General features: G+C 39.2%; 1 pseudogene; it reads right to left on the minus strand.

Annotated features, from left to right (window-relative positions):
• Positions 1-7142: 7142 nt before the first annotated feature.
• On the minus strand, positions 7143-11335 carry LOC100521650 (large ribosomal subunit protein eL8 pseudogene; annotated as a pseudogene).
• Positions 11336-25643: the final 14308 nt, after the last annotated feature.

The following is a 25643-nucleotide window of genomic DNA, read 5'->3' on the forward strand; positions in this document are numbered from 1 at the left end:
CTCAATCTGGTCAACAGACAGAAAACCGAATCAAAAAACTGGAAAGCAATATAAGAGACCTATGGGATAATATAAAGCGGGCCAATCTACGCATAATAGGAATTCCAGAAGGAGTAGAAAAAGATGAGGGAATGGAAAATATATTTGAAGAAATTATCACTGGAAACTTCCCAAATCTAAAGGATACTGGATTCAAGACACAAGAAGCACAGAGGGCCCCAAACAAACTGAACCCAAACAGACCCACACCAAGACACATCATAATAACAATGGCAAAAGTTAGTGATAAAGAGAGGATCCTCAAGGCAGCAAGAGAAAAACAGAATGTTACCTACAAGGGAACCCCCATAAGAATATCAGCTGATTTCTCTACAGAAACACTACAGGCCAGGAGGGAATGGCAAGAGATATTTAAAGTGCTCAAAGGAAAAAATATGCAACCTAGAATACTCTATCCAGCAAGAATATCATTTAAAATAGAAGGGGAAATTAAAATTTTTCCCAACAAACAAAAACTTAAAGAATACAGCAACACAAAACCCAGGTTCAAGGAAATATTGAAAGGGCTTCTCTAAACCAAAAAGAAAGGAAGGAAAGGGAAGCAAAAAGAAAAGAAAAAAAAAAGAAGAAGAAGAAGAGGAAGAACTAGGACTGAGGAAACTGCAATCAGAGAGAAGTCACTCAAATAAGCCAGCAGCAGATTTAATCATGAACATGCTTCAAACAAAATAAAATTAAAAAGAAAAAAGAAAAAAATAGTCATCAAAACCATAAAATGTGGGCAAGGGATGTCAGGAGGACCATCAGGCTAAAACACACATTTATGGGAAGGGGTTAGCATACTTAAAAAACAGGGCAATCACAAGCCAAAACCAAATATTGCATTTGCAAAAAATGAAAAAAAAAACACTCAAGCAGATAATAACAGGAGACCATCCAACCAAAAAAAAAAAAAAAAAAAAATGGAGAACCATAGAATCAACTGGAACACGAGGTTCCAATGGCAATAAATAATCATCTATCAATTATCACCTTTAATGTCAATGGACTGAATGCCCCAATCAAAAGACACAGGGTGGCTGAGTGGATAAAAAGGCAAAAACCTTCAATATGCTGCCTACAAGAAACTCACCTTAGGACAAAAGATACATATAGATTGAAAGTGAAAGGGTGGGGAAAAATATTTCACGCCAATAGACATGACAGAAAAGCAGGAGTCACAACGCTCATATCAGACAAAATAGACTTTAAAACAAAAGACATAAAGAAAGACAAAGAAGGACACTATTTAATGATTAAGGGATCCATCCAAGGAGAGGATGTTACTATTGTCAACATATATGCCCCAAATACAGGAGCACCCAGATACATACAACAAATACTAACAGACATAAAGGGAGATATTGATGAGAATACAATCATAGTAGGAGACCTTAATACCCCCCTCACATCAATAGACAGATCCTCTAGACAGAAAACCAATAAAGCAACCGAGATCCTAAAGGAAACAATAGAAAAGTTAGACTTAATTGATATCTTCAGGACACTACATCCAAAAAAAGCAGAATACACATTCTTCTCAAATGCTCATGGAACATTCTCAAGAATCGACCACATATTGGGACACAAAGCGAATCTCAATAAATATAGGAGCATATAAATTACCTCAAGTATCTTCTCTGACCACAATGCCATGAAATTAGAAATCAACCATGGGAAAAGCAAAGAGAAAAAACCTACTCCATGGAGACTAAACAACATGCTACTAAAAAACCAATGGGTCAATGAGGAAATCAAGAAGGAAATTAAAAACTACCTTGAAACAAATGATAATGAAGACACAACCTCTCAAAACCTATGGGATGCTGCGAAAGCAGTGCTCAGAGGGAAATTTATAGCAATCCAGGCCTTTCTCAAAAAAGAAGAAAGATCCCAAATGGACAACTTAACCCTCCACCTAAACGAATTAGAAAAAGAAGAACAAAAAAGTCCTAAAGTCAGCAGAAGGAAGGACATTATAAAGATCAAAGAAGAAATCAATAAAATAGAGACTCACAAAACAATAGAGAAAATTAATAAAACCAAGAGCTGGTTCTTTGAAAAGGTGAACAAAATTGACAACCCCCTGGCCAGACTCACTAAAAAGAGGAGAGAAAGAACCCAAATCACCAAAATTAGAAATGAAAAAGGAGAAATCACAATGGATACAGCAGAAATACAAAAAACCATAAGAGAATACTATGAACAACTATATGGCAACCAGTTTGACAATCTGGAAGAAATGGACAATTTTCTAGAATCTTACAGCTTGCCAAAACTGAATCAAGCAGAAACAGACCAACTGAACAGACCGATCACTAGAAATGAAATTGAAGAGGTCATAAAATCACTCCCTACAAATAAAAGTCCAGGACCAGATGGCTTCACAGGTGAATTTTATCAAACATATAAAGAGGAATTGGTGCCCATCCTCCTTAAACTCTTTCAAAAGGTTGAAGAAGAAGGAATACTCCCAAAGACATTCTATGAGGCCACCATCACCCTCATTCCAAAACCAGACAGAGATACCACCAAAAAAGAAAACTATCACCCAATATCATTGATGAATATAGATGCAAAAATTCTCAACAAAATCTTAGCCAACCGAATCCAACAACATATCAAAAAAATTATACACCATGACCAGGTTGGGTTCATCCCAGGTTCACAAGGATGGTTCAACATACGCAAATCAATCAGCATCATACACCACATTAACAAAAAAAAAGTCAAAAATCATATGATCATCTCAATAGACGCAGAAAAAGCATTTGACAAGGTCAAACATCCATTCATGATCAAGACCCTCGCCAAAGTGGGTATAGAGGGAACATTCCTGAATATCATCAAAGCCATTTATGATAAACCCACAGCAAATATAATACTCAATGGGGAAAAACTGAAAGCCTTCTCACTCAAATCTGGAACAAGACAGGGATGCCCACTCTCACCACTGCTCTTCAACATAGTTTTGGAAGTCCTAGCCACAGCAATTAGACAAACAAAAGAAATCAAAGGCATCCATATAGGAAGAGAAGAGATCAAACTGTCACTGTATGCAGATGATATGATACTATACACAGAAAACCCTAAGGACTCAACCCCAAAACTCCTTGAACTGATTAATAAATTCAGCAAAGTGGCAGGATATAAGATTAACATTCAGAAGTCAGTCGCATTTCTGTATACCAGCAATGAAACATTAGAAAAGGAATACAAAAAAATGATACCTTTTAAAATTGTACCACACAAAATCAAATACCTCGGAATACACCTGACCAAAGAGGTAAAGGACCTATATGCCGAGAACTATAAAACCTTCCTCAAAGAAATCAAAGAAGATGTAAAGAAATGGAAAGATATTCCATGTTCCTGGATTGGAAAAATCAATATTGTAAAAATGGCCATACTACCCAAAGCAATCTACAGATTCAATGCAATCCCTATCAAATTACCCATGACATTGTTCACAGAAGTAGAACAAACAATCCAAACATTTATATGGAACCACAAAAGACCCAGAATCGCCAAAGCAATCCTGAGAAACAAAAACCAAGCAGGAGGCATAACTCTCCCAGACTTCAAGAAATACTACAAAGCCACAGTCATCAAAACAGTGTGGTACTGGTATCAAAACAGACAGACAGACCAATGGAACAGAAGAGAGAATCCGGAAATAAACCCTGACACCTATGGTCAATTAATCTTTGACAAGGGAGGCAAGAACATCAAATGGGAAAAAGAAAGTCTATTCAGCAAGCATTGCTGGGAAACCTGGACAGCTGCATGCAAAGCAATGAAACTAGAACACACCCTCACACCATGCACCAAAAGAAACTCCAAATGGCTGAAAGACTTAAATATATGACAGGACACCATCAAACTCCTAGAAGAAAACATAGGCAAAAAACTCTCTGACATCAACATCATGAATATTTTCTCAGGTCAGTCTCCCAAAGCAATAGAAATTAGAGCAAAAATGAACCCATGGGACCTCATCAAACTGACAAGCTTTTGCACAGCAAAGGAAACTCAAAAGAAAACAAAAAGACAACTTACAGAATGGGAGAAAATAGTTTCAAATGATGCAACTGACAAGGGCTTAATCTCTAGAATATACAAGCAACTTATACAACTCAACAGCAAAAAAACCAATCAATCAATGGAAAAATGGGCAAAAGACCTGAATAGACATTTCTCCAAGGAAGATATACAGATGGCCAACAAACACATGAAAAAATGCTCAACATCGCTGATTATAAGAGAAATGCAAATCAAAACTACCATGAGATACCACCTCACACCAGTCAGAATGGCCATCATTAATAAATCCACAAATAACAAGTGCTGGAGGGGGTGTGGAGAAAAGGGTACCCTCCTGCACTGCTGGTGGGAATGTCAACTGGTACAGCCACTATGGAGAACAGCTTGGAGATACCTTAGAAATCTATACATAGAACTTCCATATGACCCTGCAATCCCACTCTTGGGCATCTATCCGGACAAAGCTCTACTTAAAAGAGACACATGCACCCGCATGTTCATTGCAGCCCTATTCACAATAGCCAGGACATGGAAACAACCCAAATGTCCATCGACAGATGATTGGATTCGGAAGATTTGGTATATATACACAATGGAATACTACTCAGCCATAAAAAAGGATGACATAATGCCATTTGCAGCAACGTGGATGGAACTAGAGAATCTCATACTGAGTGAAATGAGCCCGAAAGACAAAGACAAATACCATATGATATCACTTATAACTGGAATCTAATATCCAGCACAAATGAACATCTCCACAGAAAAGAAAATCATGGACTTGGAGAAGAGACTTGTGGTTGCCTGATGGGAGGGGGAGGGAGTGGGAGGGATCGGGAGCTTGGGCTTATCAGACACAACTTAGAATAGATTTATAAGGAGATCCTGCTGAATAGCATTGAGAACTATGTCTAGATACTCATGTCGCAACAGAAGAAAGTGTGGGGGAAAAAACTGTAACTGCAATGTATACATCTAAGGATGACCTGACTCCCTTGCTGTACAGTGGGAAAAAAAAAAAAAAAAAAGAATAGATTTACAAGGAGATCCTGCTGGGTCGCTTTGAGAACTATGTCTAGATACTCATGTTGCAAGAGAACAAAGGGTGGGGGAAAAATGTAATGTATACATGTAAGGATAACTTCATCCCCTTGCTGTACAGTGGGAAAAAAATCCCAGTAAATTATTTTATGGATATTGTTAAATTGATTAAAATATTTATATGGAAAAGCAAAAAACCCAGAATGGCCAATAAATATTTCTGGAGAAGAACAAAATTACATGTTTTATATCATCACATTTCAAGAACTATTAAAAGCTACAGTAAACATGAGGTATTAGGGAATGAAATCACAAATAGATCAATGGAACAGAATTAAGAGGCGAGAGATAGACTTGCATAAATTTAGTCAACTGATCTTTGACAAATGAGCAAATGCAATATAATGGAGCAGAGAGTCTCTTCAATAAATGGTGCTTGAACAATTTGACATCCACATGCATAAAAATGAATCTAGACACAGACCTTACCTGCTTTAGAAAAATCAACTCAATATGGATCATAAACCTAAATGTATAATGTAAAACGATAAAAGTCTTAGAAGATAACATATTAGAAAGCCTAGATGACTTTGGATATGGTGATGACTTTTAGATAAAACACCAAAGGAATGATCTATGAAAGAAATAATGAGCTGGAGTTTATTAAAATAAAATATTTTGGTCTGTTAAAGAAAACATCAAGAGAATTAGTAGGCAAGCCATAGGCTGAGAGAAAATATTTATAAAAACACTTCTGATAAAAGACTATTGTCCTAAGTATACTGATAATTCTCATAACTCACCTATAAGAAAACATACAACCCCATTAAAAAGTGGGCCAAAAACCTTGACAGATACTTTACCAAAGATACACAAATGATGACTATGCATGTGAAATGATACTTTACATTCTATGTAATCAGAAAAATACAAATTAAAACAACAGTGATATACCACTTCACACCTATTAGGATGACCAAAATCTGAAATACTGATAACAACAAATCCTAGTGAGAATGTGAAACAGGAGCTTTCATCCACTGCCAGTGGAAATGTAAAATTACATAGCTATGTTGGAAGATAGATTCGCAGTTTCTTACAGAAGTAAACATATTTTTACCATATGATTCGGAAATCACCTCCCTTGGTATCTACCCAGAAGGAGTTGAAAAAAAATTTACATGGATGTTTACAGCAGCTTTATTCACAATGACTGAAACTTGGAAGAAACCAAGATGTATTTTAGTAAGTTAATGGATAAATAAACTGGTACATCCAGACAACGGAAAGTTATTCAATGATAAAAAGCATTTGGGGTTGGTAGATGCAAACTATTACATTTAGAATGGATAAGTAATGGGGTCCTATTGTACAGCACAGGCAACTGTGCCCAGTCTCTTGGGTTAGAACATGATGGAAGACAGTATGGAAAAAAAAAAAAAAGAATGTATGTGTATGTGTGCTGGGTCACTTTGCTGTACAGCAGAAATTGAAGGAGCATTGTAAATTAACTATACTTTAATAAAAAAGCGATAATTAAAAAAGAAATGATATCCAGTCATAAAAAGGTGGAGGAAACTTAAATGCATATTACTATGTGAAAGAAACCAATCTGAAAAGGCTACATATTGTATGGTTCTAACTATATGACATTCTGGAAAAGACATTATTTATCTCCATTTTTACCATGAAGACAGTAAAAAGATCAATGGATGCCAGGGGCTGGGGTGGAGAGTGGGATAAACAGGCAGATTAAAGATAATTTTCAGGAAAGTAAAAATACTTAGTATGATATTATAGTGATAGATATCTTATTATGTATTTGTCCAGTTAGACTGTACAACACTAAATATTAACCTGAATTAAACTATGGACTTTGGGTGATTATAATGTGTCAATGTAGGATCACTAATTATAGCGAATGTACTGTTCAGGTGAGTGATTTTTTTTTTCACCTGATAACTGGCTGAAGAATTTTATTAATAACTTTTTTGTACAGAAAACTCAATAATGTACACTTAGCCCAGTTTGGTGGCCAGTTCTTTAGCCTTTGCCTTTTCCAGCTTGGCAATGCAATTTACTAATTTTGAACCCAGGACCTTGCCTCCCCAGTGATGCTGGATCTCGTTGTATCTGTCATTGTAATTGGTCCTGATGGCTTCCACCAGTTTAGCCACAGCGCCCTTGTCTTCTGAGTTGACTTGTGTGAAGGCCATGGTGGTGCAGGTCTTCCGGTGGACCAGTCACCCCAGCCTGGCCTTGCCCTTGATGATTCAGTAGGGGATCCCCATCTTCTGACACAGGGCCTGCAGGAAGACCATCAGCTTAATGGGATTCATGTCATGTGAGATCACCATCAACTGAGGCTTTTTGTTCTCTACCAAGATGGTAACAATATTCACCCCTGCTCAAAGGCCAGGTGGCCTCTCGGTGGGGACATCCCCTTTGCCTGCAGAGTTCTTCTCAGCTTGGGCCAGCAACCTCTGCTTCTTCCCTTGCTTTGTTTCTGGTCCGTACTTGTGGGCTAGCTGAAGCAGATGAGTAGCTATTTGGCAGTCCAAGTCTTGGGTAAACTGATTAATTGCAGGAGGCACCTTTAGCCGTTTATAGAGAATGGCCCTTTGCCACTCTAGCTGGGTGTACTGGGGCCATTTGAAAAAAAATGGGTGAGGTCCTTTTGGGCTGGATGTCCTGTCCAATACCAAAATTCTTGGGTCTTTTCTCAAACAGGGGATTTACCACCTTCTTGGCATCCTGCTTCTTCATGACAGCAGGGGCCAGGGCCACCTTCTTTCCCCTTGGCCTTCTTCCCCTTCAGCATTTTTTTTTTATTTAGGAATTTGCATTCTTTTTTTTATTTTCCCACTGTACAGCAAGGGGATGAAGTTATCCTTACATGTATACATTACAATTACACATTTTTCCCCACCCTTTGTTCTGTTGCAACATGAGTATCTAGACAAAGTTCTCAATGCTACTCAGCAGGATCTCCTTGTAAATCTATTCTAAGTTGTGTCTGATAAGCCCAAGCTCCTGATCCCTCCCACTCCCTCCCCCTCCCATCAAGCAGCCACAAGTCTTTTCTCCAAGTCAATGATTTTCTTTTCCCCTTCAGCGTTTTGAATGGCAGGTGGAGAGAGCTGAAAACCATAACAGGTTAAAGAAGTAAAACAGGAGATTGAAACTATGTGCAGAGAATAGAAGACAATAACACATGACCAAATAGATTTGAAAAAGAACCAAATGGTATTACTCTATACAAAAAAATATAATAACTGAAAACCAAAAGTCAATGGATAGATCAAACAGCAAATTAAAACTTGCTGAATAGTAAATTAGTGAACTAGAAGATAGATCCAAAGAAATTATCCAGAATGTAGGTCAGAGAATCCTAGCAACTTAGAAACAGATGCTTGACTGGGATTCTAACCCAGCTTCTTAAAAATAGAAAAACCTAGTACTCTAATTGGCCATTGCTTGTTTGAGACTCTAAACTGACTTCTAGAGTATACTCAGAATCTTAAGAATCAAAATCTATCCTCACTATGTTTCAATGGACATTTATCTGGAACACTGGATTTTGGTTGGAATAGACCTCACCACTGGAAACCCAAATAAGCAAGCAGAGTGGAGGCAAAAGATCTTGGTGAGAGATGGGATGTCTGGGTTGAGGGTCTGATGATGGTTCTGATCCAGATCTGAGTTTTGGAACCAAAGTCAGACAGAAGTTAAAGTGGTTAAAATAAATTTTATTCAACAGGATTTCCTGCTGTGGTGCAGTGGGTTAAATATCTGACTGCAGGGGCTCAGGTCGCTGCAGAAGTGAGGGTTCAGTCCCTGGCTTAGGAACTTCCATATGTTGCGGGTGCAGTCATAAAAAATTTTATTCAATAAATTATTGCCATAGTGAAAGAGAGACTCAATTATTGAACTGGGCTCAATTCTGAATACAACCAGAAAAAGTGGGGATTTATTGCTAAGGAGCGAGTTGAGGGGGAGCATTGGTGGATGGAAAATTACTAAGAGGAGACATCAAGTCTGGGAGGATTCTGGCTGAAGTGACCCAAGAGGATTCTTGCTGAAGATGGGCTAGGTGATCAGATATCACTTGGGGCATAATGGGGATGAGGAGATTGTTCAGACATCAAGGGTGTGGAATACTCTCTAAACTGACCTAGTAGGATTCTTGCTAAAACTAGATTCTATAAGGAAGTACATGGATGGATGGACGGGACTTGTTGGGGAGAAGTTTCAGGGAAGCTTTAGTCAAGTTTGGTCAAGCCAAGAAGCTTTGTCTCCACTGAGTTTTCAAATCCTTTGGGTAAATATCAAGGAATGTGGTTGGTAGATCACATGGGAAGGATATGTTTAGTTTGATAAGAAACCACCAAACTGTCTTCCAAAGTGACTGCATCATTTTGCATTCCTACCATCAATGAATGAGTTGCTATTGCTCCACATCCTCACCAGCATTTGTTGTCACCTCGCAATGTTTTGAAATGTTGTTTGGTCTTTGAAGTCCTGAAGTCTAGGAATGGGATGTTTTGCCACACACTTATTTTGTCTGCGATGGCCTTTTCCTCCCTTTTGGCAAACTCTTACCTACTTTTCAGTTTCTACCTCTTCATGGAACTCTGCCTGATCCATTGCTCTGAGCACATAAAGCCTTCCTTTGCCTGTATTTTTGTCTCCTCCACCACGCCCGAGGTAGGTCTGACTATATGAGGCCACAGACATTGACTGACAAGATCCTTGGAACCTCTTCAGGATGGGATATATAGGGTGAATTAGACATGGTCCATCCATACCACTGAGGATTGCTGTAAAATTAAACAACTATAAAATTTCTTAGCATAGTGCCTGGGACAGTCTAAGCACTCCATAAATGTTAACTATAATCTTCACTATCACTACCATCACCAATGACTTTTCATATCAGTTTATAAAGATAGAGTCCATTTTTAAAAATTTCTCCAATGTATTATTTTTTTTCTACTGTACAGCATGGTGACCCAGTTACACAAACAGGTATACATTCTTTTTTCTCCCATTATCATGCTCCATCATAAGTGACAAGGCGTAGTTCCTAGCGCTACACAGCAGGATCTCATTGCTAATCCATTCCAAAGGCAATAGTCTGCATCTATTAACTCCAAGGTCCCAATCCATCCCACTTCCCCCCTTGCAACCACAAGTCATGGATAGAACTAGAGACTCTCATACTGAGTGAAGAGAAGTCAGAAAAAGAAAGACAAATACCATATGATATCACTTTTATCTGGAATCTAATATACGGCACAAATGAACCTTTCCACAGAAAAGAAAATCAGACTTGGAGGATAGCGCCTGTTTTTAACGTACAAAAATCACCCCAGTGATGCTTTCAATTTTTTCATTATTACAAATCAGTAAGGCTAATACTTGTTCACATAGACTTCCCTGCAAAGTTTTTTTTTTTTCCCCTTTAGGGTAAAGGTACTTGAAGTCCGTGGTTAGCATCATTACTCTCAACTTGTTAGAAAAGCAAATTCTTAGGCCTCATTCCAAATCTATTAAATTAGAAACTGATAGCGGGTGATCCTTAACCTATTTTTAAAAACCCACTAGGTGATTCTGATGCACTGCTCTATGCGTCTTGGGCGTATACATAGAAATGGAATTGCTGAGCCAAGAGCACACATGCATTTAAAAATTTTAAGACACTGTCGAGCAAGCCCTCCCCCTCCAAAACTTCCACTTAGAGAGAAGGCCGGAAGATACCTCTTCAACCAAGGCTCCCATCTCATCTGATGCCCCCCCCCCCGCGCTCGCGCGCAGGGCGTCAGCCTCCCGCTAGCCTCACCCCGGTGTACGAGCACACGCAGGCGCGGTTGGGATCTCGAGTGAGACGCACACCGGGCGGGGCTTCCTTTCCCACTGATGGGGAGAGGAGGTGGGAGGGGCGGTATTAATTTCGGGAGAGGGTGGGACAAAGGTAGAATAAGGAACAGTGAACTTTAGTGTTGGCGGTTTTTCTTGGATCCCGCTGTTAGAACCACGAGTTTGCCTGCATTTCTTTCTACCAGTAGGGTGTTGCCACTTTTTAAAGCGTTGGAAAAGGGAAAAGAGAGCACTCAGGAACCTGAACCTCGGCCCCACCTGCGGCAGCGGCTTGCCGATTGCCAATTGGCCAGTGATGGGAGCGCATACCAACTAGTGAGAATGACGTCATCTTGCAGATCCGACGGGAGGAAGCTTTGTGGGAGGGAGGAGATCCGGTGAGAGTAGCCGGTGGGATAAGACTGGGTTAAGGCCAGACTGAAGAGCTTACTGAAAGATAGAGAACTCCAGAAGAAGGGGAGGGAGGAGTCTTGTGTCTGCTGACAGCTAGGCTGGGGATGGACCCCTGAGGGCGGAAGGCACTGCCCTGGAGGTTAGAGCCACCCAAGGGCAGGTAGTAGGGTGGCCGCCAGGGGGTGATGGTGCCTACACACGCCCGCAAGTGGTTCCACACAGACTGGCCAATATATTTTGAAACCGTTTATTTTTTGTATCTCTTTCCTCTTCTGCCCTGATCTCCCTGAGAAAAAGGAGTGTGGGTGATTCATTGAATTCCCCAGCACCTAATGGCGGGGGTCTGTTAACAAAAAGGCACGTAATTAAGATGGTTGACTGATTTAAGGAAAAGGGAAGAAAAGATAAAGCTCAGAGATGTTCATAGTTTACGTAAGCAAGTTTAGGCCTCTTTTTTTTTTTCTTCATAGAGAAGACGTTTTATTTTAATTTTTTATTTTTGTCTTTTTTGTCTTTTCTAGGGCTGAACCCACAGCATATGGAGGTTCCCAGGCTAGGGGTCTAATCGGAGCTACTGTAGCCGCCGGCCTACATCAGAGCCACAGCAACTCTGTGATCTGAGCCGCGTCTGCGACCTACACCACAGCTCACGGCAACGTGGGATCCTTAAACCCACTGAGCAAGGCCAGGGATCAAACCGGCAACCTCATGGTTACCAGTCGGATTCGTTAACCCCTGAGCCAGGAGGGGAACTCAGAGGAGACATTTTAAATGTCCACCAGCAGGCCCTGAGCCCACGCAGCTTTTACATTGTTGCAGTAGGAGTGTACGCATGACCTTGTGTCCTAAGTTACAGCATAATAATTTCCCTCTGTTGCTATAGAATCTCCACAGCCATCATCCCTCGGTAATGGTTATAGAATGTTCCAACAGACAGCTGTGCCACGATTCACTTAACCCTTCCCCTCTTGTTGGATATTACGACTACTCTGTTTGACCATCACAAAATAGCTTTGCAAGGAACAGTTTTTGTGCTTAGAGCTTTTCCTCTTTCAGAGCGGGGCGGGTGCATAGTTAGGAGCAGAATTAATGCGAGAATGGCACGAACATTTTAGGTTGTTGTTGACCTGCCAGCTTTCCTGAAAGGATTTTTACCTATTGATGCCAAAGGCTAAATCCAAAATCAACCCTGGTGAACTCCAGGTCTTGTCGGTCTCCAGGCTGGTTTTAATTTCTCCCTCCTGCAGCAATGCTCAAGTTTATTATTAGTTCTGACCTTTAGGGCAAGACAAACACACACTAAATATTCAGGGACAACTTTAGCAACTACAACAGCTGACATTGTGAATGGGTGCAGATCAGGTTTCAAGCTTGGGCGACTGGTATGGATGCATTTGCCTCACCAGGACAGGAAATCTGAGAAGAGGAACAGGTTTGGGAGGGGGCAGATGAGATCAGTTTTAAATATGCTTAGTAGGAGGTGCCTTTGGGACACCTAAGGGGTTATATCCAGGAGACATGCATACATATGGATAAACAGCAGTTTTTGCCCTTCTCTGAGCTCCCAGAGCTCCCTATCCGTGGATTTCTTATGGCTTAGGTTACCTTTATCCTTGCACTACCTGGGAGCTCCTTGAGGCCAGGACAAGGGTCTGACTCATTTGCGTATCCCTCCTCTCTGTGCTTTACAGCTAAGAGGCCTTAAAAGTCTGTCCTGGATAAAGGAATTTCTGTGATTTCTTAATTGGACAATTCCTGCAGTAGGAGTTCTGTTCTGGGGAAAAAAGTTTTGAGAAGCTTGAGAGTTCTGGGAAGGCTTCCTGTAAGAGGTGGCATAATATTACTGTTAAATCATGATCATTTGTTGAATACCTACCATGTGCCACTCACACATGCTACACACATGCATCAGAAAAGCAACTTCTTGCCTGCCATCCTTACACCCCCCCCTTCTGGGAGAATCTGTTTTACTTATAGCGCTTGCTGAATAGCCAAGCCAAACCTGACTGTGTACTATATCCTCCCTTCTCTTGAGGTACAGCTGATTGCACCTGATCAGGGTCAGCCACACGACCTGAGAGTTTTATGGCCCAGCTTGAAAAGATGAGGTGGGCCAATCAGATCACACTTTTGGGAATGTGAAATAAGAGATCCAGAGGGGAGTTGCCAGTTAGTCGTTGAGCTGACAGAGCTGAGCTGACATCCACGTCTAGCAGACCAGGATGCTGATGGGGGCAGGTATTATGGACTGGGTAAAGTGCCAGCTGCATTTCTGAGTTGAGCAAGGAGCATGGGGGAAACGGGCGGAGAGAAGCAGACTTGAAGTGTAGATGAGTCATGTTAATAGCAAAGCTCTAGAGCAGAGGCCCATGCCTCATTTAGAATTTTCCCAGGGCTCCAGGCTTAATGAGCTCTAACTGTGTTTGACTTCTTGCCCTTGGCTTTCTGATTCTTGATCTAGGTTGACTGAGTTTCTCTTCCTTGCATCCAAAAGAGCTCTAACCAAAACAATCCTTACATAGGTGTACACTTTGGCCCTCTGATGTGAGTGTACTTTTCCTCATTTTACAAATGAAGAAACTGAGGCTTAGTGAGATTAACTTCATTAAGGTAACCCGGCCAATAGGTGATGGAAATAGTCTGTATGATTCTCTTACTTTCTTTTAAAAGTGTTAATGTGTTATTGTTATTTTTAAAAATTACCACAAACTTTTTACAAAAAAAGAAAAATAATCAACACAGACATGATGTGTCTGACTCTCAGTCAGCAATTCCAACTTCCCCTTATGTTTACTAAGCTCCAGCTATATTGAACTGTTTATGGAATACACCATGATATATTCTCCCTTTGGGCCTTTCCAGAGCTTTTCTTCTTGATTTTCTAATGGCTGGCTCTTTCTTGTCATTTAGGTTTCAGCTCAATTGTCACCTACTCAGAGAGGTCATGCCCAACTATGCAGTATGAAATAGCCCACCCAACCCTTTCCTTCTACTTCTCTCCATCATATCACCCTGTTTTTTTTCTGCATAGACCTTATTGTGTTGAAATTGTGTCTGAAATTGTGCTGTTCATTGTGTAATTGTTTATTGTCTGTCTCTCCTTCAGCACAGAGCATCTGTATTCCTAGGACCTGAAACAGCTGCCACATAATGGAAGTTTCAATTAGTATTTGTTGAATAAGTGAATGAATGTATAAACTAAAAAAAGGAATCTTTATTTTTATCCAACATTCTTCTTTCCCAATACCAATTTCCAGAGACAATAACTCTTAACTGTTTATTTTACATCTTCCCAGACATTTTCTGTGCATATATTCTTTTTTCCTCCATACCCATGGAAGTTCTATGACCTGCTTTTTTTGCATAACAATTCATCATTAACACCTTTACATGTCAGTATTTAATTACCTCGTTAAAAAAGCCCAAATTCATAGTATTATATTGTATAGATATTCCATAATTTATTTAACCAGGCCTTAATGACTATTATTTTCTTGTATTTTTTTTGTTATTATAAGAAGTAATGTTGAAATAACTAAATATTATACATGTATTTGCACAAATGTTCCTGACACCTCTTTGTTGTATTTTGACTTTGCTTGTGGTATATGCAAGGAGAAACTTTATTTAAATTTATATGGTTGGAGTTCCCGTCGTGGCTCAGTGGTTAATGACTCCGACTAGGAACCATGAGTTTGAGGGTTTGATCCCTGGCCTTGCTCAGTGGGTTAAGGATCCTGTGTTGCCGTGAGCTATGGTGTAGGTTGCAGATGCGGCTCGGATCCCGCGTTGCTGTGGCTCTGGCAGAGGCTGGTGTCTACAGCTCCGATTAGACCCCCTACCCTGGGAACCTCCATATGCCTTGGGAGCGGCCCTAGAAAAGGCAAAAAGACACACAAAAAATTTATATGGTTAAGTTTATTTTTTTTAGTGGCCTCTGTATTTCATTTTATACTTCATAAAAACCTCCCCTACCTAGAGCTCCAGCAACACCAGATCCTGAACCCACTGCAACAGTACATGGATTGAATCAGTGCCTCCACAGAGACGAGCTGAGTCATTAACTCACTGCGCCACAGCAGGACCTCCTAGTGTAACTGCATAATATATTTTCATATCTGTGGGGAAAGTCCTCTCTAAATTATCATTTTCAGAAAATTTTTGCCTATTCTCACATTTTTGTTCTTCCAGGTAAACCTTAGCATCATTTTGTCAAAGGAAAAAAATCCAAAATAACCTATTGATATTTTGGTAGGGATTATATTGAAGTTAGAGAGCTTGTCTTTATAATATTGAATCTTCCTATTGCAGAACAAGGTATGGGTTTCTGTTTATTTAAGTCTTTCATGTTGCTAAATATAATTGTAAAGTTTTCTTTATATTCTATGTATTCTGTTGTAAGTTTATTCTTATTTTTGATTCCTATTGTGAGGGATTTTTTCCCTCTTATCCTTTTCAACCAGTTCTTGTGGTAAGGCAATTCTAGTACTTTATTAAATTCTATTATTGTTTCCAGTGGGTTTTTCACAGATTTCCTCAAGTTTTCAAGTTATACAGTAATGTCATTAACAAATAGAGATTATTTTGCTCCTAGCTATCCAAGATTTATGCCTGATTTAATTCTTTTGTCTAACTATATTGTGTAGTGCTCTAGGGAACAATTATAGTGGTGGTAATGGGGATGTGTGCTTTTCCCCCTAACTTTAATGGATATTTGCATATTTAATCATTCAGCATAATACAGACTTTTGGTTAGAAACACATATTATCAAAATCGTCAAGGAAGTGTCCATCCTTGATAATTAAATCAGGAATACATGTTGAATTTTGTTAAATTCATCCTTTGTTCATCTATTGAGGTGACCATGTGGTTTTTCTCACTTGGACTATTTAATAAATACTGGATTATATACATGTCCTAATACTGGATAATTTTTGAAGTCTTAGAATGGATCCTACATTTTTAGTCTTCCAGTTCACTACTGGATTCTGTATGTTAATATTTTATTTATTTAGTACCAATTTTAGAGATTGGTTTATAGTTTTCTTATATGTGAGCTTTGTTGGGAGCCCATGCTTTTCCCAAACTGTTTTATGAAGTTCCTGACCATTTTTTTTGTCTTTTTAGGGCTGTACCCATGGCATATGGAGGTTCCCAGGCTAGGGGTCTAATTGGAGCTGTTGCTGCCGGCCTATGCCAGAGCCACAGCAATGCCAGATCTGAGCTGAGTCTGACCTACACCACAGCTCACGGCAATGCTGGATTCTTAACCCACTGAGTGAGGCCAGGGATCAAACTCGCAACCTCATGGTTCCTAGTCAGATTCGTTTCCGCTGTGCCACGATGGGAACTCCTGAAGTCCCTGACCATTAAGGACTAAAGATGCACTAATTTTCGGGGAGGGTACTAGTTAGTGCCAACCAAGTGCCCCCTCCCCCATTTTCCATGCTTATTTGCTGCATTTGATGGTTTCTGAGAGATTTTAAATACTCCTTGGATATTTATGTGAATAAGCACTGTTAACTGTAAATGTGGAGATGTTAGCACAGGGTGTTAAGTCCAAGTTGACTAAATAAACTGAAGTGGAATTTACTGAGAAATAATAAGTGATGGCTATTCTGTGATTTTTATGTTTGCCTTCTAAAAATTAATTATATTATTTATAAAAGTATTACTTTATATTAAGTAATTATTACAATATAAAGCCTCATAATAAAAACAGCCTCCTTCCTACCATTCCATATCCCCCTTCTCTTCAAAGTCAACAATCCCAGTTCTAGCTTCTTCCCCTTATATTATGTTCATACTTCCATATAATGTGCTTATATTGCTGTGTATTTATATATTTATTTAAGAACTAATAGATGTTTTTAGGAGTTCCCATCATGGTACAGTGGGTTAAGAATCTAACCTCAGCAGCTCAGGTCACTGCGGAGATGTGGATTTGATCCCCATCCTGGTGCAGTGGGTTGAAGGATTTGGCATTGCTACAGCTGTGGGGTAGGTTGCAGCTGTGGCTTGGATTCAAACTCTGGCCTGGGGACTTCCATATGCTGTGAGAGCGGCCATAAAAAATTAATAGATAGTTGTTTTTAAAGAGTAATTTGAGGTTTATAGAAATTTGAATAGAAAGTATAGAGGGTTCTCATATACTCTCACTCTTCATTCCCACCCCCCTTCCCAGTTTCCTCTATTATTCACATCTTGTAATGATGTGGTATTATTTCTTAGAATTGATGAGCCGATACTGATACATTATTATTAGCTAAAGTCCCTGATTGCATTAGGGTTTACTCTTTGTGTTATATATTCCATGGGATTCGATAAATGTATAATGACATGTAACCACCTTAACAGTATCATTCCAAATAGTTTCACTGCCTCCTAAATCCCATGTGCTTCACCTATTCTTCCCTCCTTCCTCCCCGACCCTGCTAAATCCTTGCAACCATGATCTTTTTACTGTCTCCATAGTTTTGTCTTTTCCAGAATGTCATATATTTGCAAACATACAATATGTGGCCTTTTTAGATTGGTTTCTTTCACTTAGCAATATGCATTCAAGGTTTCTTCCTGTCTTTTTGCGGCTTGAGAGCTCATTTATTTTTATTGGTGAATGGCATCCCAGTCTATGGATATACCAGACTTTATTCAGTCACCTGGGCTGGAGGACCCACTGAAGGATATCTTGGTTGTTTCCAAGTTTTGGTAATTATGAATAAAGCTGCTATAAATATTTGTATGCATTTTTTTGCATAAACATAAGTTTTAAAACCATTTGGTTAAGTACCATAAGATACATTTGTTGGGGATAAGTGGCCAAAATGGTGGAGTGGAAAGGCCCTTAGCTCACCTCTTCCCATTGGCACACCAGAATTACAACTAGAGACCAAGTATCAATGAGAACAATGTGAAGACTAGCAGAAAAGATCTGCAATTAAAGATATAAAGAAGGAACCACAATGAGATAGATAGGAAGGGAAGAGATGCAGTATAGTCAAGACCCATTCCCCCCACCAACTGTATGCAACCCTCAAATGGGTGGATGATTACAATTTCAGAAGTTCTCCAAAGAACTGAGGAGTGTGAGCCCCACATCAGGCCCCCCAGCCCAGGTGTCCTGCTCCAGGAAGATGAGCACCCAGAACATTTGCCTTTGAAAGCCAATGTGGCTTACTTTTGGAGAGAGAGAGGACTGTGGGAAAGAGAAACTCCACTATTAAAAAACATACATAAAATATCACACTGTCTGAGATCCAGGAAAGAAGCAGGGTCTTTTTGAAAGGAGCCTGTGTTGGACTCACTTGTTGATCTTGAAGAACCTCCCAGAGAGAGGCAGGTGGCAACTGGGACTCATACTGGAAATATAGATGCTAGAAGGAGCCATTTTGGGGAATTCATTCTACAGTGATGACATTGGTGCTGGAGCACCATTTTGGAATCCTCCCTCTAGCTTATCAGTGTTGAGACTTGGCCATGCTCACTAGCTGGTCAGCATCAGACCTGGGATACTCCAAATCACAGAGCTAGCTGGGCAGAGACACAGCCCCACTCACCAGCAGGCCAGCTGCCATAGGATCCCCTTAGCCTTTAGCCATTACAGGACCCAGCCCTGTCCACCAGAGGGTCCAGGACCTGCCCCACAATCGGTGGGCTGGCACTAGGCCTGGGACACCTAGGGCCTCATAGCCAGCCTTTGGAACCTGGCTATGCCCACCAGCAGGCTAACACAACTTCTGGGAACCTTGGGCCCTGCAGCCAGGGAACCCAGGATCTGGTTCCACCCATGTGTGAGCTGGCAGTATTCCTAGGACCTGGCCTTACCCACTAGTGGGTGGGCATCATCCCCCAGGGCCCTTCAGGACCAGCAAATTGATACTAGTTCAGGGACCATTGTGTTCCCACAGCCAGCAGTGTCAGGATCCAGACCATTCATCAGCAGGCTGGCACCAGCCCTGGGAATATCTGAGCCCTGACTCATCAGTGGGATGACACCAGCTCTAGGACACCCCAGACCCCACTGCCATCCATATCAGAAACCAGCCCCATCCACTAGCAGGCCAATACTAGTTCTGGGACCCTTAGCCCCACAGACAGCTACCTCAGGACCTGGATCTGCAGACTATCTGTTGATATAGCCCCACCTACCAGCAGGCTAGCCGCAGTACAGAGGCTCCCTGGGCCACACAGCTGTCATGTCAGGACCTGATCCTGCCCACTGGTGGCCAGCAATTTCTGCTCTAGGCAACGAACCAGACTGGTATGGCGCCAGCCATGCATACCAACACACAAATAGTAGACAGCCTTCCATAACAGAAGGGCCCTTGCAGCCCATATAGAGGGCACCCCTAGAACATATACCTCTAATGACTAGAGGGGTGTGTACTGATGGGCCCCGTAGGATATCTCCTACATAAGGCCACTTCTCCAGATCAGGAACATAACCAACCTACCAAATATGTAGAAATAAAAACAGAGAATTAAGCTGAGACCACAGAGGAATATGTTCCAAATGAAGGAACAAGGTAAAACCTCAGAAGAACTAAGTAAAGTGGAGATAAGGAATCTATCCAATAGTGAGTTCAAGCTAATAATAAAGATGCTCAAAGAACTCAGGAGAAGAGGGGATGAACACAAAGCAGTTAGAAGTTTCTATCAAAGACTTAGAAAATATAATGAAGAACCAGAGTTAAAGAATATAATTGAAATAAAAAGTACACTACACGGAATCAACTGTAGGTTAGATGATACAGAAGAACATATCAGCAGGCTGGAAGTCAGAGTATTGGAAATAAGTAGAATAGAAAAGTGAAAAAAATTTAAAAATGGAGACAGTTTAAGAGGCCTCTGGGATAGCAACAAGCATATATTTTCACATTTAGGGGTCTGAGAATGAGAAAAGAGACAGAAAGGGGCAGATAACATATTTGAAGACATAATTATTGGAAACTTCCCTACTTGGGAAAGGAAAGAGATATCCAGGTCCAGGAAGCACAGAAATTCTTAAAAAGATGAACTCAAAGAGGACCACACAAAGACATATTGTGATTAAAATGGCAAAACTTAAAGAAAGAATATTAAAACCAAACTTCCAGTTGCAAAATAGATGAGTCATAGGTATGAAATGCACAGTGTGGGAATATAGTCAATACTTTTTTGTATGATAGTAACTAGTCTTATGGTGATCATTGTTTTCAAGTTTCCATGTTCCTTTATTTAAAAAATTTTTTTGTTCTTTAGAGTTTTTGTTGGGATAATGTTTTTTAGAATGTTTTTTATTTTTTTCCATTATAGCTGATTTAGAGAGTTCTGTCAATTTTCTACTGAACAGAAAAGTGACCCAGTCTCTCTCTCTCACGCACGTGCATGCATGCGCGTGTGCGCGCATGCACGCGCGCGCGCACACACACACACACACACACACACACATATTTTTTTCTCACACTATACTCCATCGTGTTCCATTACAAGTGACTGGATATAGTTCTGTGTGCTATACAGCAGGATCTCATTGCTTATCCATTTCAAAGGTAATAGTTTGCATCTATTAACCCTAGACTCCCAGTCCTTTCCAAGACCTCCCCCTCCCCCTTGGCAGCCATAAGTCTGTTTGCCAAGTCCATGAGTTTCTTTTATGTGGAAAGGTTCATTTGTGCCATATATCAGATTCCAGATATAAGAGATATCCTATGGTATTTGTCTTTCTCTTATTTCACTTAGTATGAGAGTCTCTAGTTCCATCCATGTTGATGCAAATGGCATTATTTTGTTCTTTTTTATGGCTAAGTATTATTCCATTGTGTATATATACCACATCTTCTTTGTTTTATTTTATTAAATTTTTGCGTTGTATTTGCTGTGGGTTTGTCATAAATGGCTTTTATTATGTTAAGGAATGTTCCCTCCATACTCACTTTGGTAAGAGTTTTTATCATGAATCGATGTTCAACCTTCTCAAATGCTTTTTCTGCACCTATGGAGATGATCGTGTGGTTTTTGACTTTTCTTTTATTAATGTGGTATATGACATTGATTGATTCACTTATGTTGAACCATCCTTGTGAACCCGGGATGAATCCCACTTGTCGTGGTGTATGATCTTTTTTATATGTTGTTGGATTCGGTTGGCTAAAATTTTGTTGAGAATTTTTGTGTCTATATTCATTGAAGACATTGGCCTATAATTTTCTTTTTTGGTAGTATCTTTGTCTGGTTTTGGTATTAGGGTGATGGTGGCTTCATAGAATGTCTTTGTAAATGTTCCTTCTTCTTAAACCTTTTGGAAAAGTTTAAGAAGGATGAGTATAATTTCCTTTTTGCATGTTTGGTAGAATTTGCCCATGAAGCCATCTGGCCCTGTACTTTTTTTGCAGGGAGTGTTTTTTTTTTTTATTATTATTACACATTCAATTTCATTTCTAGTGATCGGTCTGTTCAGTTGATCTATTTCTTTTTGATTCAGTTTTGGCAGGCTGTTAAGTCTCTGGAAAGTTGTCTATGTCTTCTAGGTTGTCAAATTTGTTGGCATATAATTGTTCATAGTATTCTCTTTTATAGATTTTTATTTCTGCAGTATCCATTGAGATTTCTGCTTGTTCATTTCCTGTTTTATTTATTTGGCATTTTTCTCTCCTCTTTTTGGTGAGTCTGGCCAGTGGTTTGTCAATTTTGTTTACCTGTTCGAAGGACCAGCTCTTGGTTTTGTTTATTTTTTTCTATTTTTTTGAATCTCTATTTTATTGATTTTCTCTCTGATTTTTATGATTTCCTTCCTTCTGTTGATTTTGGGTTTTGTTTGTTCTTCTTTTTCTAATATTTTGAGGTGGTATGATAAGTTGCTGATTTGAGATTTTTCTTCTTTTTTTGAGGAAGACCTGTATTGCCACGTGTTTCCCTCTGAGCACTGCTTTTGCACCATGCCATAGATTTTGAGTGGTTGTGTCTTCATTATCGTTTGTCTCGAGGTATAATATAATTTCTGTCTTGATTTCCTCATTGAGCCATTGGTTTTTTGGTAGCATGTTGTTTAGTCTCCGTGTAGTCAGTGTTTTCTCATTTCTTTTCCTGTGGTTGATTTCTAGTTTCATGTCATTGTGGTCGGAGAAGATAAACTTGAAATAATTTCTATAGTCTTAAATTTGTTGAGGTTAACTTTGTGCCCCAGGATGTGATCAGTTCTTGAGAATATGCTGTGTGCACTTGAAAAGAATATATATTATGATTTTGGGGGTTGTAATGTCCTGAAAATGTCGATTAAGTCTAATTTTCCATTGTGTCTTTTAGGATTTCTGTTGCCTTATGGATTTTCTGTCTAGAGGATCTGTCCATTGCTGTGAGTGGAGTGTTCAAGTCTCCTACTATGATTGTATTCCCATCAATTTCTCCTCTTATGTCTGTTAGTATTTGTTGTATGTATCTGGGTGCTCCTATATTAGGGGCATATATATTGACAATTGTAATATCCTCTTCTTGAATGGATCCTTTAACCATTAAACAGTGTCCTTCGTTGTCTTTCTTTGTGGCCTTCATTTTAAAGTCCATTTTGTCTGATAGGAGTATTGCAACTCCTGCTTTCCTGTCTTGTCCATTGACATGAAATATCTTTCCCATCCCCTCGCTTTCAATCTATATGTGTCCTGTGCCCTAAGGTGAGTTTCTTGCAGACAGTGGAATGTAGATTTTTGCTTTTTTTTATCCAGTCTTCCACTCTGTGTCTTTTGATTGGAGCATTCAGACCATTGGCATCTATGGCAATTATTGATAAATATGTATTATCACCATTTTAAACCTTCTTTTCTGGTTGATTATATGTTTCTCCTTTGTTCCTTTTTTTGGTTTAGATGATTTCCTTGTATTTTATGCTTGTGTTCTTTTCTTTTCAGTTTTTGTGAATGTAGTGTTTGGTTTTGATTTGTTGTTGCCCTGTTTTTTAAGTGTGTTAACTCCTTCCTATATCTGCTTGCTTTAGCCCGATAGTCATATAGGCTCAATGAAATTATTTAAAAAAAAGTGTCTAGATTTTCTTTTCTTCCCCATGTTTTATGATTTTGAAGTCCTTTTTTAACCATCTTCGTGTTTGTCCTTTTGCTGTTCCTTGTGTTTATCATCACTTTTTCTTTTTCTTTTTGTTTTTTTTGCTATTTCTTGGGCCACTCCCGTGGCATATGGAGGTTCCCAGGCTAGGGGTCTAATCGGAGCTGTAGTCTCTGGCCTACGCCAGAGCCACAGCAATGCGGGATCCAAGCCGCGTCTGCAACCTACACCACGGCTCACGGCAATGCTGGATCGTTAAACCACTGAGCAAGGGCAGGGACCGAACCCGCAACCTCATGGTTCCTAGTCAGATTCGTTAACCTCTGCGCCACGACGGGAACTCCCTATCATCACTTTTTCAATAGCTTTTTTCCCCTTTTAGATTTGTATACTGTCTTATCTAAGTGATTGTTTTCCAGTTGTGATTTCCTCCATCCTATTTCTTCTTACTTCTTTTTTATTTAGAGAAGCCCTTTCAGTATTTCTTTTAGAATTGGTTTAGCATTGCTGTACTCATTTAGCTTTTGTTTGTTGGAGAAAGTCTTTATTTCCTCTTCTATTTTAAATGATATTCATGCTGGGTAGAGTGTTCTAGGCTGCACATCTTTGCCTTTTAGAACTTTGAATATATCTTACCACTCTCTTCTGGCCTGTAGTGTTTCTGTCGAGAAATCAGCTGATAGCCTTATGGGGGTTCCTTTATAATAATGCTTTTTGTTTCTCTTGCTGCATTTAGAATCTTCTCTTTATCTTTAACTTTTGCCAATTACAACTTTGGAAATTGTAAATAAAGCTGCTATAAATATTTGAGTGCACATATCTTTTTGAATTGGTGTTTTAATTTTTTTCAGATATATACTTAGGGGTTGGATTGCTGTGTCGTATGATAGGTCTCTTCTTATTTTTTTCACAGTGCCTGCACCAATTATATTTCCTACATCAGTGTACAAATGTTCCCTGTTCTCCATATCCTTGTCAACATTTGTTATTCAATAATGTTCATTTTGATGATAGCCATTCTGTCCACTGTGAGTTGATATCTCATTGTGATTTTGATTTGCATTTCCCTAATGGTTAGTGATGTGGAGCCCCTTTTCATGTGTCTGTTTGCCATCTGCATTGCCTCTTTGGTAAAATGTCCATTCAGTTCTTCTGCCCATTTTTTAATCATGCTTTTTATTTATTTTTTGATGTTGAGCTGTATGAACTGTTTATATACTTTGGGTATTAATCCCTTATTGGTCACAGCATTTGCAAATATTTTCTTCCATTCAGTAGGTTTTTTCTCTCATTTTTGAAAATGATTTCCTTTGCTTTGCAAAAGCTTTTAAGTTTAACTAGATCCCATTTGTTTATTTTTGCCTTTATTTCCTTCACTTTAGGAGATGGATCAAAAATTATTGCTCTGATTTATGTCAAAGAATGCTATGCCTATGTTTTTCTGTAGGAGTTTCATAACAACTGGTATTATATTTAGGTCTTTAATTAATTTTATTTTTTGTATATCGTGTTAGAGGATATTCTAATTTCATTCTTTTACATGTAGCTGTCTAATTTCCCCCGAAACACTCATTGAAGAGACTGTCTTCTCCATTGCATATTCTTGCCTCATTTGTTGTAAAGTAATTGACCATAAGTGCATGGGTTTATTTATGGGCTGTTTATCCTGTTCCATTGAGCTGTGTTTCTGTTTTTATGCCAGTACCACACTGTTCTGATTGCCATAGCTTTTTAGTGTAGTTGGAAGTCAGGGAGCATAATTCCTCCATCTCTGTTTCTCTTTCTAAAAATTGTTTTGACTATTTTTAGTCTTGTGTTTCTGTTTAAATTTTAAAATTATTTGTTATAATTCTATGAAAAGTGCCATTGGTAATTTGATAAGGACTACATTGAATATATAGATTGCCTTGGGTAGTATGGTCATTTTAACAATACCAATTCTTCCAATCCAAGAGCATGGTATATTTTCTATCTGTTTGTGTTGTCTTTTATTTCTCTCATCAGTGTCTTAGAGTTTTTGGAGTACTGGTCTTTTGTCTCTGTAGGTAGGTTGATTTCCAGGTATTTTATTCTTTTTGATGAGATTGTAAGTGGGATTTATTGTGGTTTTGATTTGCATTTCCTCAGTAACTAGTGACGTTGCACACATTTCACATGCTTATTTGCCATTTAGATATCATCTTTATTGAATTATATGTTTAAACATTTAGCT

This window comes from Sus scrofa, chromosome X (genome assembly GCF_054392235.1).
Source record: "Sus scrofa isolate SSC_HxYL_T2T_F1_AM1 chromosome X, Sscrofa_HxYL_maternal_Yorkshire_Landrace_v2.0, whole genome shotgun sequence".
Lineage (NCBI taxonomy): Eukaryota > Metazoa > Chordata > Mammalia > Artiodactyla > Suidae > Sus > Sus scrofa.